At 42.1% G+C, this 16736-nt stretch overlaps 1 protein-coding gene across 2 annotated transcripts in view; it reads left to right on the top strand.

The window, feature by feature from the left end:
- The window catches only part of MAD1L1 (mitotic arrest deficient 1 like 1), a 418937-nt gene that overhangs the window by 224204 nt on the left and 177997 nt on the right, over positions 1 to 16736 (top strand). The window lies entirely within an intron of this gene.

Below are 16736 nucleotides of genomic sequence, written 5' to 3'. Positions count from 1 at the left end.
TGCTTTAATCATATGTAGTACTCATCATCCAGAAAGATTCCCAAGGGGTTTTTTTTTGGAGATAATACAGATATGAAGTCATGCAGCACTGAGGATAGTGCAAGCAGTGTGTCCTGCCTGTGGCAAGATGCCACGAGTCTGTTGAGCAGCCAGAGACTTGCCCTGAGCTCAGTGTGATCTGTGTGCTGCACCAGGACCAAAGGTTCTGACCCAACAAACCCCCCAGGATGCCTGAAGCCTGCAGCTTCTTGTGAAGCTGGGATGGGAGCTGCCACTGAGACATTGCTGCAGCTTTCAGGCTCTGTCTGCTCTCTGTCCAGGGAGCCAGAGGTTTGTAATAAATTCTGTGAAGTAGTTCTGTTGTAGCTGGCAAATGTGTAAAACTTGGTGTCAGTCAAAGGTTACTATCCAGACTATACTTAGCCTTCACAAAGAGCAAAAAAAAAGCTGCAGGATTTCTTCCTGTCCTCCTTTTCTACCAACTTCACACGTGAAGTTTTTGGAGAACTCAATATTTTTGTTTTCCTAAGAGGCAGCTGTGAACCTACATAATACTTTCAGCTCCAGCAAGTTCTACAAGGGTTTTTTTCAAGCATCTTCTAGGCACTGTGTAGAAATGGATTACAAAATATTTAGTAGAAGTATTTTGTTCCGTAGAAAAACAAAGCCATTTTTGCGAAGAAAAAATAGTAAAATAAGTTGTGAGAGAAGGAAATGGAAAAGAAAATAAAAATGTATATGTGATGAGCACCAAATTTAAACACAACAGCAACAACATCTGCAATGGTTTGTGTGGTAATATGTGGAATGAGGCTCCCAAGGGAAGGTTCTCTGGGCTTATTGATCCTGACTTGAGTCTGGGTGTAATGGAAATCAGTAACACTGCAAAAAAATACAGCTGAGGAGAAGGCTGCTGGTTTCCTGGGCAAATGCATTTTCCTTCCTCAGTCCTGACACAGTAAAGGTGTGGTGTCACACCTGGGGAGGAAGAGGTTGCCTTTGCTGAGGTAGGTGGGAAGGTTAAAGGTAGCAAAAACTGTTGCAGATGGGCAGAGGGCAAGGTTAGAGGTGACTTCAGGGGGCAGATAAATCAAGAGAAAATGTGTAGAGAAACCTGGCCTGACAGGGAATATTCTGTCTCCTTCTGTATGTGCTGTGAAGGAAAAACTGGTAATAGAAACAGTATTTTTAAGCCTGATTACTTGGGATTCCAGTTCTCAGTCCATCAGTAGCTGAAATACAAAGTGAGCATGTGGAAGAGTTGTTCTCAGCACCAGAAGTAGCTGTACTCCTTCATTTCTCCTCAGAGCCTTTGCAAGGAGAAATGTCTACGAGCTGCAGAAGCATCCAAAACCCTTCTCTCTGTGTTTTAACTCCTTCCCACCCCCACAAACCCTGTAAAACACCACCAAATTTGTACTGTACAGAAACAGCCCCAGGAGAGGTAACACCCTTTGTGGCCACAGCTGCTCTACATCCCTCAGGTTGCTCAATATCCCTCTGTGCTGCTGGTTCCAGAGACAAGCCAGCAGCTTGTTGAGCTTTGTTGTTGGTAAATTTTGGCATTTGTGTTTTCCTGCCTGGGATATTTTAGTCATTGCTTGGTTGTGGCCTCCTTGGTGGCAGGGATGCTCCTGCTGGATCTCCCCAGTGCTGAAAGGGAGGAAATGCAGTATTATCTGCAGCTGCCCTTTGGCTCCTGCAGGGCTGTGCTAGGAGCTGCCTCTGACAGCACTTTGCATCATGGAGCAGCTTTTGATTAGTCCTGATGTGCCACAAGGCCTCTGGATGAACACAATTGAAAATGCTCTTTCATTCATCAGCAGGATTGAGAAGAAAGGCTTGTGCTGATGTCTCAAATTCAGGCTGACACGATTTCCCTGAGATCAGAAAAACCAGCCTGCCAGCGTGGCAGAGCACTCCAGCAGCACAGAGCCTCAGATCTCTGCTCTGCATCTTGTCAATGTGTTGTTTCTCCTGGAAATTAAAGCCTGATGCCTCTGAGAGCCAGTGGAGTGGTAGAAATCCAGTGGAGGAACTTTGCAAGTGGGAAATCTCAAAAAGCCTTGTGCTGGCAAGGTGAACACCCCCTTGGCTGGAGTTGTTTGTTGGATTCAGGAAAGATTACAGGAATGGGAAAATACTGAATTTATTTATCTTTTCCTGCTCCGTACTGTCCAAGATAGTTTTCTTATTGTGATCAGGTCATAATAGGAAAAAAGTGCCTGTGTTTGCTGGTTTTCTCTGGAGGCCTCATATCAATTTGCAGGTAACTGTATGTGGCCAGGAGCTGACACCTGACTGTCTTCACAGGATAAATCAGGGTTCCTTAACACTGAATCCCTGATGAGGTGGGGTGAATGTGTGGAGACTGAGAAATAACATTTGTCTCCTTGTACCACGTTTTAAAGGGGCAACATGCGACCAAAATTTGGAAGCCAAAGGATAACTTTTGCTATGGACTGTTTTTCTGGTTCATCTCCCTGCCTGTGTAAAGTTGTTTTTTTTTCTGAGAAATACTGTTGTGCAGTTGAATTTCCTGTTTTTCCTTTCACTTGTGCTGATTATTTAGGAGCTGTAAATGAAGTAAAATAAGGTTCAGTATTTTAGAGCGGCAGCTCTATTTAAGAAGTTTATATTTGATGAGTAAGTTGATGACATTGCATTATGTGAATTTGATGTGCAAGTTGTCACTAGAGTGTAAAGATAGTGGCAGCAGGACCAGCAATTCCCAGCCTAATCAAGTAAGCAGAGTCACACATTCTTTGAGCTATAGCGTAATAGAGACTGATTTACATATTAAAATGAGAGAAGCTACACAGATCCAACAATTAAGTTGATATTTTAATTGCCTAAAAGTCAGGAAATTCAAAGTTATGTTGCCTGCATCAGTTAATTTGTCACCCACATCTATTTGTGGTATTTTCAATGTCTTTATTTGGTACAAAACTAATGTGGATTTAAATACATTAAATGTTAGCTGTGGATGAAAGGAGAGCTTTGGATTTGCTGGTTTAGAAAGCAGACTAGGAGAATTGAGGATTCAATTCTTGGTCTGTTTAAAAGTAGTACAGACAAATTTCAGGTAATTTCTTTCTTAATATTCTAGTAGACATGTTGGGAGGGAGGGAGAGGGAGCTATATTCAAATGCAATGAAAAAAAAAATTCTCATTGATCTCAATAGACCTTGAACTGTATCCTTAACTTCTTGTTTTCTTTGTAAGGAATAAGCTTTATTTAATTGCAAATTCACACAAATGCACTAGTAGCACTAAGAATTACATCAATATATGGATTCTGTCCTTGATGTTTATGCTGGTTTCACAGGGCTGATCTTGCATTCAGATAAGCTCTCAGTATACAGCTCCCTTATCTCCCCATGCTGATGTTCTGATATATGAATGCTTGTTCCCTGTGCTCACAAAAAGCTATTCACATGCCGAGTCTGACGATTTCCTTATAATCCTCCTTTGAATTAGGCTACAAAAAGAATGTGTTTGAAAAGGTTAACTAATGGATACATTTTTCTCCCTGATGAGGAAAAGAAAAATGGTGAAGTGCTGAAAAATGGTCAAGCAGAGTTTTGATCAGGCTTTTCTAATCAAATACATTCTAGGTGGTGAACAAGTAGGAGAAATGTTAATCCATAGTGGATTTATTTGGAATGGAGAACATCTATTTGGAAAGCAATCAGCATACAAAAGCAGACACTTGTAATTACTTTGCTGTCTTAATCATGGCACTGACATCCATACCATGATGTGCTAGAGCTGGGATATCCTTTAGGATGTGGTGCTGACATCAGGATGTCAGCAGGAGGGGAGAAAAGCCTGTCTTGGCCTCTTCACCCCTATCAACCTGGCTTGCTAACACCCAGGTGTTGGGTCAGTAAGATGCAATGCTCTCTGTGCTGCTGGCTGGGGTCTGGGAGCCTCATGGTGCTGGAGTGGTTTTGTGCTGGGAACCAAAGGCATTGTTAAATCATAGTGAGTCCTAAAATGCAGGAAACTCATGTCCATCATGCATCTGGGAACAGCCCATTCTTTACAGTGAACTAAGGCTACCGGGTGTGGTTTGTGTGTCACAGCACTGATGCATCTTCCCTCACTATTGCAGTGTTTCCATGCTTTCTCCATTTCAGTGCCAGCTTCTCTGGCATCTCCACTTAGGGAAGAGCAATTCAATCCAGCTTCCATTAGGGAACAGCATATTCATTCTTACACACAACCAGCTCCAGCTCAATGGATGAAAATCAAACAGATGAAAAGCTGAAGATGAGATCAGATTCACAAATTGCCTTTTCACTCCCTGGCTCTCTGAGTGTATTTCTGTCTCTGTGGAACAGAAGAGTCTCAATGGGTCCTGTAGGAGAACTGTGGCATGGTGGGTTGTTGGGCAAAGTTACCTTCTGCCATGATCAGACACCATCATAGGTGTGCAGCAAAAGTACCTAAATTAAATAGATCAGAAGCTTCTGTAAGGAAGGGCTGGAGGCAGCAGCAGCAGCAGCACCTTCGCTGGGGACTGCAGATGTGTCATCAGAAATCTCTCCTCTGGTGGCATCAAAGAGACCGTGCACATCTGAGAGATTCAGCAAAGGCTTTCTGAACAGGCTGCTAATGACAATGGTGTGTGATTCCCCTTTTAGCCTGCCATGCCTTCCCTGAAATGAGGCAGGATTGAGGGAAGTTTCTGTCTCGTTTTAGAAAAATGATAAAAATAAACCCGAGTTCGAGCCGGTGATGTTGGAGCTGCCTAGCAGATGTGGGCTAAAGGCATTTCCTCATCAGCCACCATGGGGAGGAACTGCAGGTCAGGTTGTTTCCACCATGAGTCCCTTCCTCACTAGGTGGGCAGGGTGCTGATGCATCTGCAGCTCCCTGCAGAACGTGTTTGGACTCCCATGGTACTAGAAGGAGTAGCAGAGATTACTCTTCACTCCCATTTCAAAGCACTTCTTTCTACTACCGGCTCCTTCACATTTTACAATGAATAAAAAACTTTTATTCCAGAGTCCCTGGGAAGTTTTTGGTGAAGAGGGAAATTTTGAGCAGAATGTTCTCCCATATGCAAAGGTTTCATCTGCAAGGTGATGTCCTAAGCCAAATGGAGAGGCTGCTTGCAGCACTTGGGAACAGATTTAGAGCTAATGGCATCTTAGTTCCGCCTCAGGTAGCTTAGAGTCCTCAGCTGCTAACCCCAACAGAAATAAATAAGGATAAAAATTAGAACCAGGCATATCACACCTCCTGCAGCATGTTAAAATGCTGTTCTCTGTCAAAGCTGGAGTGAGCCAAGCTCTTCCATACAACCAGGGCAAATAAGCAATTAGCAAGAAGCACAGAAATAGTGTTTAGGAAGGTATAAAGTTGCTCTGAGAGCTATTAAACACCTCTCTTTGTTTTGCTCATTGTTTAGAGTGGGAATGTTTGACACTTAACAAAAGGTGACTAATGCTTTGGGTTTTTTTCCTTTTAATGACTGGAATTCAGGGGAGGGCTGACTGTGACAGGCAGGAGAAAGAATTGCCATGCAAGTGAAGCCCTTTTTAATTAGAAAGCCCCTTGGATGATTTAGTTTGCAGTGATTTGAGTGCTGGCTGGTTTGAATGTGTCAGTGGTGCTGACCAGCAGGATGCAGTCCTGTTCTGCAGGCTCTGGTTTGCTCTTCAAGCATCAAGAAGGGAAGCTGCTCCAACAAGGAGAGTCTGTGATGAGGGAAATTATAACCAAAGCCAGCCATGCTCACAACTTCACCATCTGCTGGGAAATGTTTCCCTTGGCTGCCAGCACTGGTGGGAGCAGGCATAATGATGATAATATTTTCCACTTCTGTAGCACCCTCTGTCCAAAGGTCTCTGACTATGCCAGAGATACTAATTAAGCACTCATGGGAGGTGGGCAGGAGTCTCCACTCAAGCTTTTTTTTTGCTTGCAGAGTCTAAAAAGATTGTGGCACTAATCTTTGGGCAGCAATTCCTTCCATCAGGCAGCTTTGGAAGACCTAAAAACCTGTCATAGTGTTGCTGGTTTGAATCAAAGCTGTGTTAGGAAAGCAGTCTGGCTTTGTCCTGGACTGAGCTTATGCTCCTGAGAGGTCTTGGAGGAGCAGCAGGAGTTGGGTCTGCTGTAGCTGGTTCAGAGTTTCTTGTAGGATAAGACTTGGAATAGATCTTAAAACATGTCATGTCCTTAACACATGGTCTTCTGAGGAAACTGTGCTCTCAAGATCAGATGGAAATCTCAGTGCAATGCTCTACATGAGAAGAATCATGGAATCATATTCTTGTTTGGGTTGGAAGAGACCCTTAAAGGTCATCTAGCCTAATTCCCTGCAATAAACAGGGGCATCTTCCACTAGGTCAGGTTGCTCAGAGCCCTGTCCAGCCTGTTCATCCTCCACCTCTTTTGGGCAACCTGTGCCAGTGTTTCACCATCCTCATTGTAAAAAACTTCTTCCTTATATCTAGTCTGAATCGACCCTCTTTTAGTTTAAAATCAATTGCAGAAGCCCTGCTGGAAGGTCTCTCCATGTCTTTCTTATAAACCACTTTTAAGAACTAAAAGGCAGCAATAAGGTCTCCCTGGAGCTTTATTTTAGGTAACTCAATCTTTCTTTTTCATAACCTGCATTTCCACAGACTTCAGGAGATACATGAATAGCACTGAATGGTCCATCAGGAAAGAACAAGCATGTGAAAAAGGGAAAAATTTGACCACAAATCTTTAATGCTGATGCAAACAGTCCTGGATTGAAAAGTATGTTCCCATGAAGATCCATTTAACATGCTCTTCAGTCAGATACAGGTGTCACAATGAAGCTTTTCCTTCCCCTTGAGTGCAAGGTATAAAATGAAATCTCCCGACTAAGAGCAAAGATACACCTACTAACCAGCATCTTTACGAGGGAAAATACTGTTTCAAGTATCCATTATATGGTGTGTAAGTGTATTTGAGGCTATTAAAGACAGTTATCCTCAGGAATTTATATGTAACAGGTTAGAACGGGGGAGGGTGGGGGAACAAACCCTTGCTGTGTTTAATTATTGCTGGGTGCTGCATGCACTTTTCTCCATTATTTACTTAATCTTAAATGCCAGATGCTAAAGGGCACCAGCATCAATTAACTGCTTAATTAGACTTGCAAAGAAATCATGTAATTTAGTTATAGGCAAATAAAAAACCCAAAAACTCACAGAACAGAAGCTCAGGGCTCTCTTTGCAATCATTTTTAAAGCTCCCTGCATACAATGTTTGCTTTCATTGCTCACTGGAAACTCTTTGGAGCACTCTCTGTGCCTCTTGCCCTGTAGGGAGCCAAATGTCTGGATGCAGCATCTTCTGAGTGGATTTAGCCACAGCTTCCTGTGTTGCTCTCCAAATTCTTCTAATAGAGGTTTGGATGAAGGATTTATGTGGTGCCTCATCCTGATGCAGAGCAGAATCTGGTCCTTGCCCTTTCTGTGCTCTGCATCCCCTGTGCTGCTTGCTTTGGGTGCCCAGTCAGGGGAAGATCTTGTGCTGCTCCTTGTTCCTGCTAGGATGACGTTTTTGTGTTTTGCAGTGTATTTTAGTATTTTAGCATGCAACCCAAAAGCACCCTAACTTTAACAAAAAAAACCCTGCTTCCCTCACCTCAAAATAATAAGCAGCCAGATACTTTTATTCCATTAGTTCCCACTCTTATTCATAAGAGTGTTCACAGCAGTAGAATACATTTTGTTTTCTCAAGGCCTACAACTCTGAGTCTTTATGTTGCAAATTGCTATGAGAGGGTAATAATAGTGCCCTGGGCTTGAGTGTCAGCAAAGTTTTCCTTCAGGAGAGCTGCTGCTGCCCCTGTGACTCTGGTGCCACTGCTGTCACTTTGCTATCAGCAGCACTGTCATTGCACTGCCTCTGCAGCATCCCCTGTTTCACAACTTCTGTTTCTTACTGCCTGGATGTTGGAAGCTGCTGACATATTTTTTCTCAAATGTCCTGAAATCTTTCTGAAAACAAGGTGGTGTTCAGCTTTTGAGAGCTTTGTTCTCCCTCTGTGCCTGTGCTGTCTCAACACTGCTCTTTTCCTCTCTGAAAATATGACCCAGCCCTTACAGAGTTCCTTATTTCTTCAAAGCACTGTATAAACATTATCTAATTAAGTATATATAACATGCCCTAAAGTATTTTAAGGGAAAACTGCAGCACAGTATTGAAGTTTCCAGCCACTTGATCCAGTGTAAAATCTGATTGAATCACTAATTATTTTTCAAAATGCTGTGCCTAATGACATGTATCAAGACAGTAAGATCAGAGCTGCAGACAGAAGCACTGGGAGCCAAGGAGAGAGGGGCTGTCAGGTAAGTTCTGTATTAGTTCTGAAGCTGGTTTGGATCTGCACACTGAGGTAATAAACAAAACAACAACAAAAAAAAGAGTTGCTGCAGCATTCAGATCTTTCCTGTTTGGATATATATAATCAGCTCTACATTTCCTGTTGAAATGTTCATTAAAATTGCAGCCCCTGTGATTATGCAGCTGCCTAATTCAAATCAATGGGGCTCCTGAAACAATTTTGGATATTTTTAATACTGCTGTAGAACTTCCTTGTTTACAATGTTGTGATTAAGTGACTTTTTTTTTCTAAGTCATCTAAAGCATTAATAAAAATCTCTTTGGGTTTTTCTATTTTTTTTTTAATATTTGTTAGATTGTTGGGGTTTTTTTTTTTTGATTCGCTTTTTTTTTTTTCCAATCTGAGCAGCTGGAAGTAATGCAAACCTTGCTTTATGGTTTTATATTTTACTTCTTACTACAGAATGTCTCTTTAGATTGATAACTAAATCAGAAGCCCAATTACACAAGTTGTTTGTAATTTTTTTTTGTTTTGGAATCCAAATACAAGTAAATAAAATTAACAGAGCAGCAGAATAAACCTCACTGAGAGTCCTGTAGCTGGTGAGAGGGAGTGAACAAGTGGCTGTGTGGCACTTAGTTGCTGGCTGGGGTTAAACCATGACAAACAGTTGTGCTGGGCTTCCAGCTCACCACCTTCTGAAGCAACTGCTGATAATGCTGCCAAGAAGATTATAATGCCCAAAGGGTCAAGTACTTCAATAGGTCTCATGCTGAAAGGGAGGTAATTTCAGTTTTTACTGGAAAGATGCATTCAAGGTAATTTCAGTTCAGGAGATTCTGCACTGGAATGCTTCAGAGTGATGCCAGGGCTCTTGTCAGTTTGTTTTATTGGCTTTGGGTTTATTAGCTTTTCACTTTTCTAATACCTTCAGTCCCTTTTACTGTTTGTTACTGAAACCTTGGCACAATTCTGATGTGTTTAAGTTGCAGACATTACAGGAAAATACCTAAATCAAAACATTGTGGGAGAGAGACAGCATGAACAAGCAGATGTTTACAGTTTCTGACTTCTGTGGTTGAGGAAAAGCAAACATGCTGCTATAAAAACTCAACGTGGTAAAAGCATTTTAGTTGCCTGTAGTTACATGCTTCACCTGCTTGCAAAGGTATTTTTCTAGTTGTCTTTTGCTTTTATTACCCCTCTCCAGCTGTACTTATTAACTCTTTTGTTTAACTGCACTTGCTCATGGTCCCTCTGGGGCTCAGGAGCAGGGCAGGAGGCAGAGCTGGCACTGCATCTCTTGGTCACATCCCTGCTGGCTGATCACATCTGCTGGATGGAGCTGGTGCTGCCAGCTCAGGAGTGGGGGTGGCCAGATGTGAACTCTGCAGATGTTTTAGTGTGATTGGGCCCTGATGGTCTGATACCAACCTGCCAGTGCTGCTGCCACTGTTACATCCCTGATCACAGCAAGGGGGACAGTACTGTGGAAACTCTGCAGGCCAAAATTGCTCTGTGCTGGCTGAAATTGCCAACTGTCTCCTTATTGGGTTGAGAAATTAATGAAGATTGTAAATGAACCATTGTTCTGAGGTGCTGGAGAAGTAGGATGCAGCCTGTAGGATTGAGAAGTGAGAACTGTTTTTTAGTATCATCCTTTGTGTCCTCTTGGTATTCAGAACCTATTCACCTATTGAATTTACTATGGAAAATTGGAGGTAAATACTTTGGCTGTGGACACGGGAAGTGAATGAGATGGAAGGGGACAGGAGACACCAAAGCTTTTTCTTCTTTTTACAGAGAATAGATTGAATGTGATTTGGCCACTGCACCTTAATGGGTAATCCCCACTCTGAGCCTCAGATGAAAAGAAGAAATCTATAAGTCTAGAGATAATGCAGGAGGATTTTTGCAGACTTTTCTCAGATGTAAAGTGAGCTACTGAATAGCACAGCCTTTAAGGATAAGTTTTTCTTCGAGCACAGAGCTAATTCACTGATTTAGCCAAGTTGGGTAAATCTGTTTCTTGTTGCTTGCACATCTCAAGTATACAGATCTGTTCTGTGCTCCATTTTTTCCTTTCCTCACTTCCTCAACATACACTTTTCCTGAGACTCTTGACCTGTTTTGGCAGAGCTGCTCATGCCAGCAGCATGGTCTCCATGGCACTTGGTGTCATTGACCTCAGTGGAAGAGTCCCAGCAGCAGCAGTGAGTAAAATGTTCTCTAAACCTAAACCTGAAGTGAATCCTTCCTGTGGGAGGCTGCAGTGCCAGAGATCAGGATTCTCTGTGCACTTGCTCCCTGGTGTGGGGTGGATCATTGGAAACCAGGAGTCAAGGTTACCTCAGTACTTTGCTTTTTTTCTATACCAAAATAATCTCTGTGGTGACTAAGCATGGGAGATCTGGATGTTTTGAGTGATCTTGTTCCAAACAGGATAGTCCTGCACTAAGCCAGTGTTTGGTGCAGAGTTCTCAGGAGACAGAGAGATGGAAGAGTTCAAGCAGTGTCAGAAAGCAAGAGGATCTTCCCAACAAGTAGGGCAGGAAGAAGGGATGTAGAGGCTGTGCAGGGGGAATTCAAGATGAAGTTGGAAAAGAAAAATAGTGAAATTCTGGAGTAGGCTGTTCTTTGAGCCTGCTACTACCACTGGTGTGGTGGAGCCTGCTGCAGTGAGTGTGCTGCCTCTCAGGATTCCCAAAGTGCTCTGCAAACTTCCCAGCTAAAGGAAATCTGCAGAGGGATTGCTTCATCCACACTAACATGCATCCATGGCTAGTGTGAAGTACAGCAGCTGCTTAGTGCCACACAGGCACTGTCCCAATGGCAGAGAGTGAGAAGAGTCTTTTTTTAACTTGGAAGTGGAGGCAGAAGGTGGTTACCAAATGGCATTTGCACAGGACTGATGCCACAGTCCTGGGTCGTGCCCTTGGCCCCAAAATTTTTCCTCTGCCAGGAAAAATGTTTTAGCTCTTCTGTAACATTCCAGGTGTGAGTCTGTTCTCTTCTCTCTGAAAAATAGTGCATCCAGAGCACAGCATGCTCCCTGCCATAGCCTTTAGCTCATTGCTGATTCAGGAAGAGAGTGCCAGCTATTGGATCACAGGGCTGGGACCCAGCTAAAGGTTGGGACTGTGTCTACGTACATGAAATCAAGCACAACCTCCTCTTCCCAAAAGCACTAATATGTGGAAATGTAAAAGTTCTTGTCTGAATTCTGCAGCATTCCAATCAGGCTTGGAAGCAAATAGGCAGGTAGGAAAAGGCAGCTTCCCAGCTGGGGAGAATCACATCAAGGGACTGATGGAGCTTAGGAGATGAGGGCACAAACAAACAGCCATTGTTATTCTCCAGGGTGGAAGAAAATGTTTCTGCCAGCAAATGTAGGCAGTACCTGGAAGCAATTTGAAAAGCCAGGCTAACTCCCATGGCTTGCTGGCCTCCAAGATAACACTTTTACCTGTGTCCTGAATCCCACTGCAAAGGTTTCCTGCTGCTGTGTTTTCCAGCTCATGCTTAGTTTCCACAGTCTCTGCCTCCAGCAGCTTTTGAGCTAACTTTGCTCTTAAAACTTCTTGCCTTTTGTAGTTTGAGTTGTGTGATAGAGGATTGAATGCCTTGCATCTGTAGGGAAAGGCAGTCTCTCCTTAAAGACATACATGGACTGAAAAATCTCTGCTGCATGTTAAATTGAAGGATTTTGCCTCTGTTACTTGGGATTTCTCAGTTGTTAAAACATTTCAATACCTGTCATTAGCAAAGGGACATTGGGCTGACAGAACCCATTTCTCAATCTCCCACATTTACTCACCTGCATCAGTTCTGCTGAGCTTAATTTTCATTATAATCCACTGGGTCACCTGTGCTCCATCAGACTGTTCTCTCTAAGGTTTTGTTTCATTAGAACTTTATTATGGAGCTAATTTTATTTTTAAAAGCCATCGAATTGAAGGCTGAGCAATGAATTTTCCTGTAAAACAGGAAGATATCCCAGGTCTGTGCTGTGATTCAGCAGATTCTGTGTTCTCAGGGCTGTCACCAGATCTGTGCTGTTGAATTAAGAAGTATCCTTGACTTTCCTTCCCTTAGCTCTTCTCTCTGTGAAATGGAGACAGTGCTAATCTCTCATTTGTGTGACTCCATAAGATTTGTCCAGCACTTCAAAGATTCCAAAGACAACAAAACTGCCAAGCCTCCTTTCAGTAACAGGATTGATGATTTACACCCAAAATGCTCATTTTTGTGCTAAAACAAGATCACCTGAAAGATACTGCAGTTGGAAACAACCCAAGGAAGGGGGAGGAGGAGGAAACCATCTGTTACACAACAGCAGAAATGGTTCAGGGCACTCGCCTGGGAAGCTCTGGGTGACAAGTTTGGAATATGAAGGCTTATTTATATGGATGGAGCTAATTTTCTCTAAGTTATTCATTTTTCACTTAGGGAATTACCTAATCTTACAAGAGATTTCCTTCAGGAGGAAAGATTCATTTATTCTCTGTCTCATTCAGCCCCAGGCAAGCCTGAAGATGCTCTGCCTCTTCCAGCTCTGCTTTTTAAACTGATTCTATTAATGGAGCTTAAAGATTTTCTTCTTCTGGATGAAAAGGGTTAATCTTTCTTGTTCCCACTCACCCTTCTCCTCCTCTTTTTCTGGAGAGTTCTTTTTTTGGTGGCTCTGGCTGTTTCTATCATCTACTCCCCCTAATCTGCCACTATCTGAAGAATTCATTACATTTCAAATCAGAGGCCTTGCTGCATACATTAGCAGGTTTTAATAGACTTGCCACGACTCAAAAAGGAGGAAAAAAAGAGAGAAGATTTAAAACTCTTGTCTTGCCGAAAGCAGACAGATTGACTCAAAAATGACTCAGTCAATAAAAGATGAGTTTTGAAAAGGCTTCCCTCTGCTCAAAGGGAGCTCGTATTCCAGAGAATTAGGTTTTTCTAAGCCCACTGTCAGAAATTAATAATACATACAGCATGTAAAATGGATTTAGCCCTCTACAGCCTTATACAAACATATCTTTGACTTGCTAAATGTGACACGACTACCAGGATTTTCCAGCCTTTATCCCAGGAGTTTGTCATCTCTCCAGAATGGTGACCTCGGTGGAATTTTTAAGCACATTAAAAAAAATAAAATTGCTAAATGAGATTTTAATTAAGAGTATGTTTCTACTTCCCTCACCCTTTTTCTCCACCCAAACCCCTGCTGTCAGAGTGCTTTATTATTATTTGCAGTCAAAATTAACCCAAAAGCTCTGGTTTAAACTCTCAAGCTATCAAGTCTCTTTGCTTGACTTTTTCAGTTGCCTTCCTTTGAAGAAAGATGCTGAGACTTCTGCAGAATCTTTGATATGGGTGTGGGGCTTTTTCTGCTGCCACAAAAAGGCTTCTAGGCCAATAAAATGTCTTTCTTAGGAAAAAAAGACAGGGCTTCTCTCTTATTAGGTCTATCCACAAGTATTCTTGTGTGATTGGAGCTCTTCCCAGATGGTCCTGCTCACCTTGCTCAAGGTAACTCAAATGTGCAGGTGTGAAATCATTCACCACCACTCTTTATTCCTCCATCACACTCCCACAGCTGATAAGAATTGATAGTGGTGTTAATTTCATCCTGCTGATGATTTGGCTTGATCCTTAATTCAAACTGGCCTTGTTGAACCACAGGAGGTGTTGTCTTGAGCAGGTAGGTCCATACAGCTTTCTGCATGGCTGTGGGCTGACTGCCTTTGTCCATCTCTGTTTTCTCATTCTTCTAAACCCCATATTTAATTATTTTAATGATTTTTCTTTTAGATTTCACACTGGTTGACTCAGTCTTGAAATCTTTTCCACATTCTCTCTCAGAAAATTTTTCATCCACCTTTTTTTTTTAAATTACTTATTATGAATTACCCTTTAAGCTAACTTTGAGAAGTTGCTGCATGTGTTATCTCCTCATGGATCTATTCTGTCCTCAGCTGTATTATTCTACATATTGCCTGTGGGCTTGTGGAATGTTCTGTGTGAATGTGTTGCAGCAACATGAAGTCTGACTCTGGACAGTATCTCCTAGATGATGCAGAGAAACTTTTAAAAACATCAGTGAAGAAACAAACACACTAAAGTGCTCCATTTTGGACCATTATGTGCTCTATGGATATTGCTTGGGCTTGAAACAAGCAGAGCTCATGATTTTTTTAATATGTTTATAGGTTCTATGAGAAGAGTGAGCTTAGAGTTGTTGACAATATGCACCCAAAAGTGCAGCAATAGTGTGTTCTTCTTTCCCACCATCAAGCAGGAGACTTCCTCAGATTTTTTTGTACATCTCTGGCTCCAAAGAGATCTCTAATCATGAGTGTTGGTGTTTAGAAGAATTTCCATCAAAGTAACAAGAGGTCTTTTTCACAGAGCTGAAGGTAATGAGGTGGTTCAGCACTAGCAAAAGTATTTCACTGGGTAAGAGATTCCCACTTTTATCTCAGACTTGCTTTTTTCACCAGTGGTGGTTTGTTTTTGGGTTTTTGTATATAAATATGACATCCCAAGGTTACAATCCCAGGGTTTCTTGGGTGTGTTTTCTGGTCAGAATGTGGAATTAGCTGCTGCTGGAACATCACTTAATGGGATTTAATTCCCCCTAATTCCCCTGGGCCAGGCTGGATGAGCCTCTGAGCAACCTGATCCAGTGAGTGGCCTCCCTGTGTGGAGCAAGATGATCTTTAAGGTCCCTCAGAGTCCCAACCATTCTGTGATTCTGTGTAACTGGAAATGGCCTCAAAGGACACCCAGCAGAACACCAATACTGATTTCCCTGAAGGAATTTGTGTGTCTGAATCTCTTGGTCTTTCTTGCACAGGCAGGGTCCCTACTTACTCCTTTCTGTGAAGAGCCATGAGTAATTGCTTCCTTGGAATTCCACAGGACTTCTATTCTTTGCTTCACTTCATTCATGAACATTAGCCAAGCAAATGCTGGTTTTTGGGTTGTAATAACCAGGAGTTATGCAACAATCCCAGGAAGAGAACACTTGGCTCTTTTGCATTTGTCAAGTCCTTGGTGTTTAAAATTCTTGGAAACCCCAAATATACAAGATCTAAAAATCAGCTGGATAATTGGAACTAGTGCTGGAGTCTTCTTCTGAGTCTTTTATTATAAAACACCAAGCTTCTTCACAGGATAAGACTCCAGAGTTAATGTCCTGTTATGTCATAATGAGGAGAATTTTAGTTTTCTTTTGAAGATGTGTTCCTAATGTTGGTATAGAGATGAACAAAACTGAAGGGAACAAGCATGACTTTACCTCCAGTTTTGTGTTTGTTTCCAATGAGTTCATTTTTTAAATCCATGCTCTGTTGACTTGAGAAAGTAGTTTTCCTGGTGAATATTATGTCTCTTGAGCTTCCAGCTGCTTTGCTGGGACACAGCCACCTAATAATCTCCTTGGGAATAATTGCTGGTGTCTTTTCAGATAATTTTTGTGAAAGGTGACAAACTGCTAGCCACAGTGAGATGTTAATAACACAGAGATGCCCTTTGTTTGAAAGCTGGTGCAGAAATTGCCCCATGCAGTTGTTGGAAAGTCAGACTTTTGATGGTAAGAAGTGAGGAATGGATCCATTCATTTGCATATAATTCCAGGCCTTTTGTGTCATCTTTTGTGTAAACCATACAATTTCCATCCCAGTGGGGAATGAGTGCTTATAATACAGAGGGACAGGAACATGGGATTGCTCTCAGCAGGAATCAGGGTTAAGGACATGTCATCTACTAAAAGGAGGAAAACATGGTCTGCAGGAGCTACATGGTGAGAAACAGCCATGGAAAATTAATGAATCCACATTATTAAACCAGCTCAACTCATGCCTCCTGATGTCCCCTCTGAGCAGGCATCAGAAAAAGGGAGGAATCTGGGTCCTTCCAGGGGTGTATTGAGCTGAACTGTCCCTGCATCTGCCCCAAATCCCAACCAAGACTTCCTGTATATTTTTCTTGTAATCAGAGGCTCCATTTACCAGCCAGATCCACTGCAGCTGTCTGAGGTGGACATCTTTCTCTGTAGCACTGAAATTAAACAACTCTCAAAAACTTTAGACTGCAGCTGACTAGCATGTTCCCAGTGTAAGTTTGTCATCCTTTTCATAAAGAGGTGATATATTTTTGAAAACAAATGGCATAGGTAGGCATAGGGATCTCTTGTGATCTAGAGTCAGAGAGCTCCATAAATACTTGATTTAGCTTTTCTATTCCTCTTTTTCTCTTTCTAGGTAGCCAGAAGGTCTCTCTGAGTTGGTCCCAATGATGAACTTTACAATTAGAGCCTTAGTGCCCATCTTCCAAAATTTCTAATAAAATTGCATGAATATTTAATACCCAATTATTAAATATTTAAAAATTGAAAACG

Source organism: Erithacus rubecula (genome assembly GCF_903797595.1).
Source record: "Erithacus rubecula genome assembly, chromosome: 17".
In the NCBI taxonomy this organism is placed as follows: Eukaryota; Metazoa; Chordata; class Aves; order Passeriformes; family Muscicapidae; genus Erithacus; species Erithacus rubecula.
This window is presented reverse-complemented; position numbering and strand designations above follow the sequence as displayed.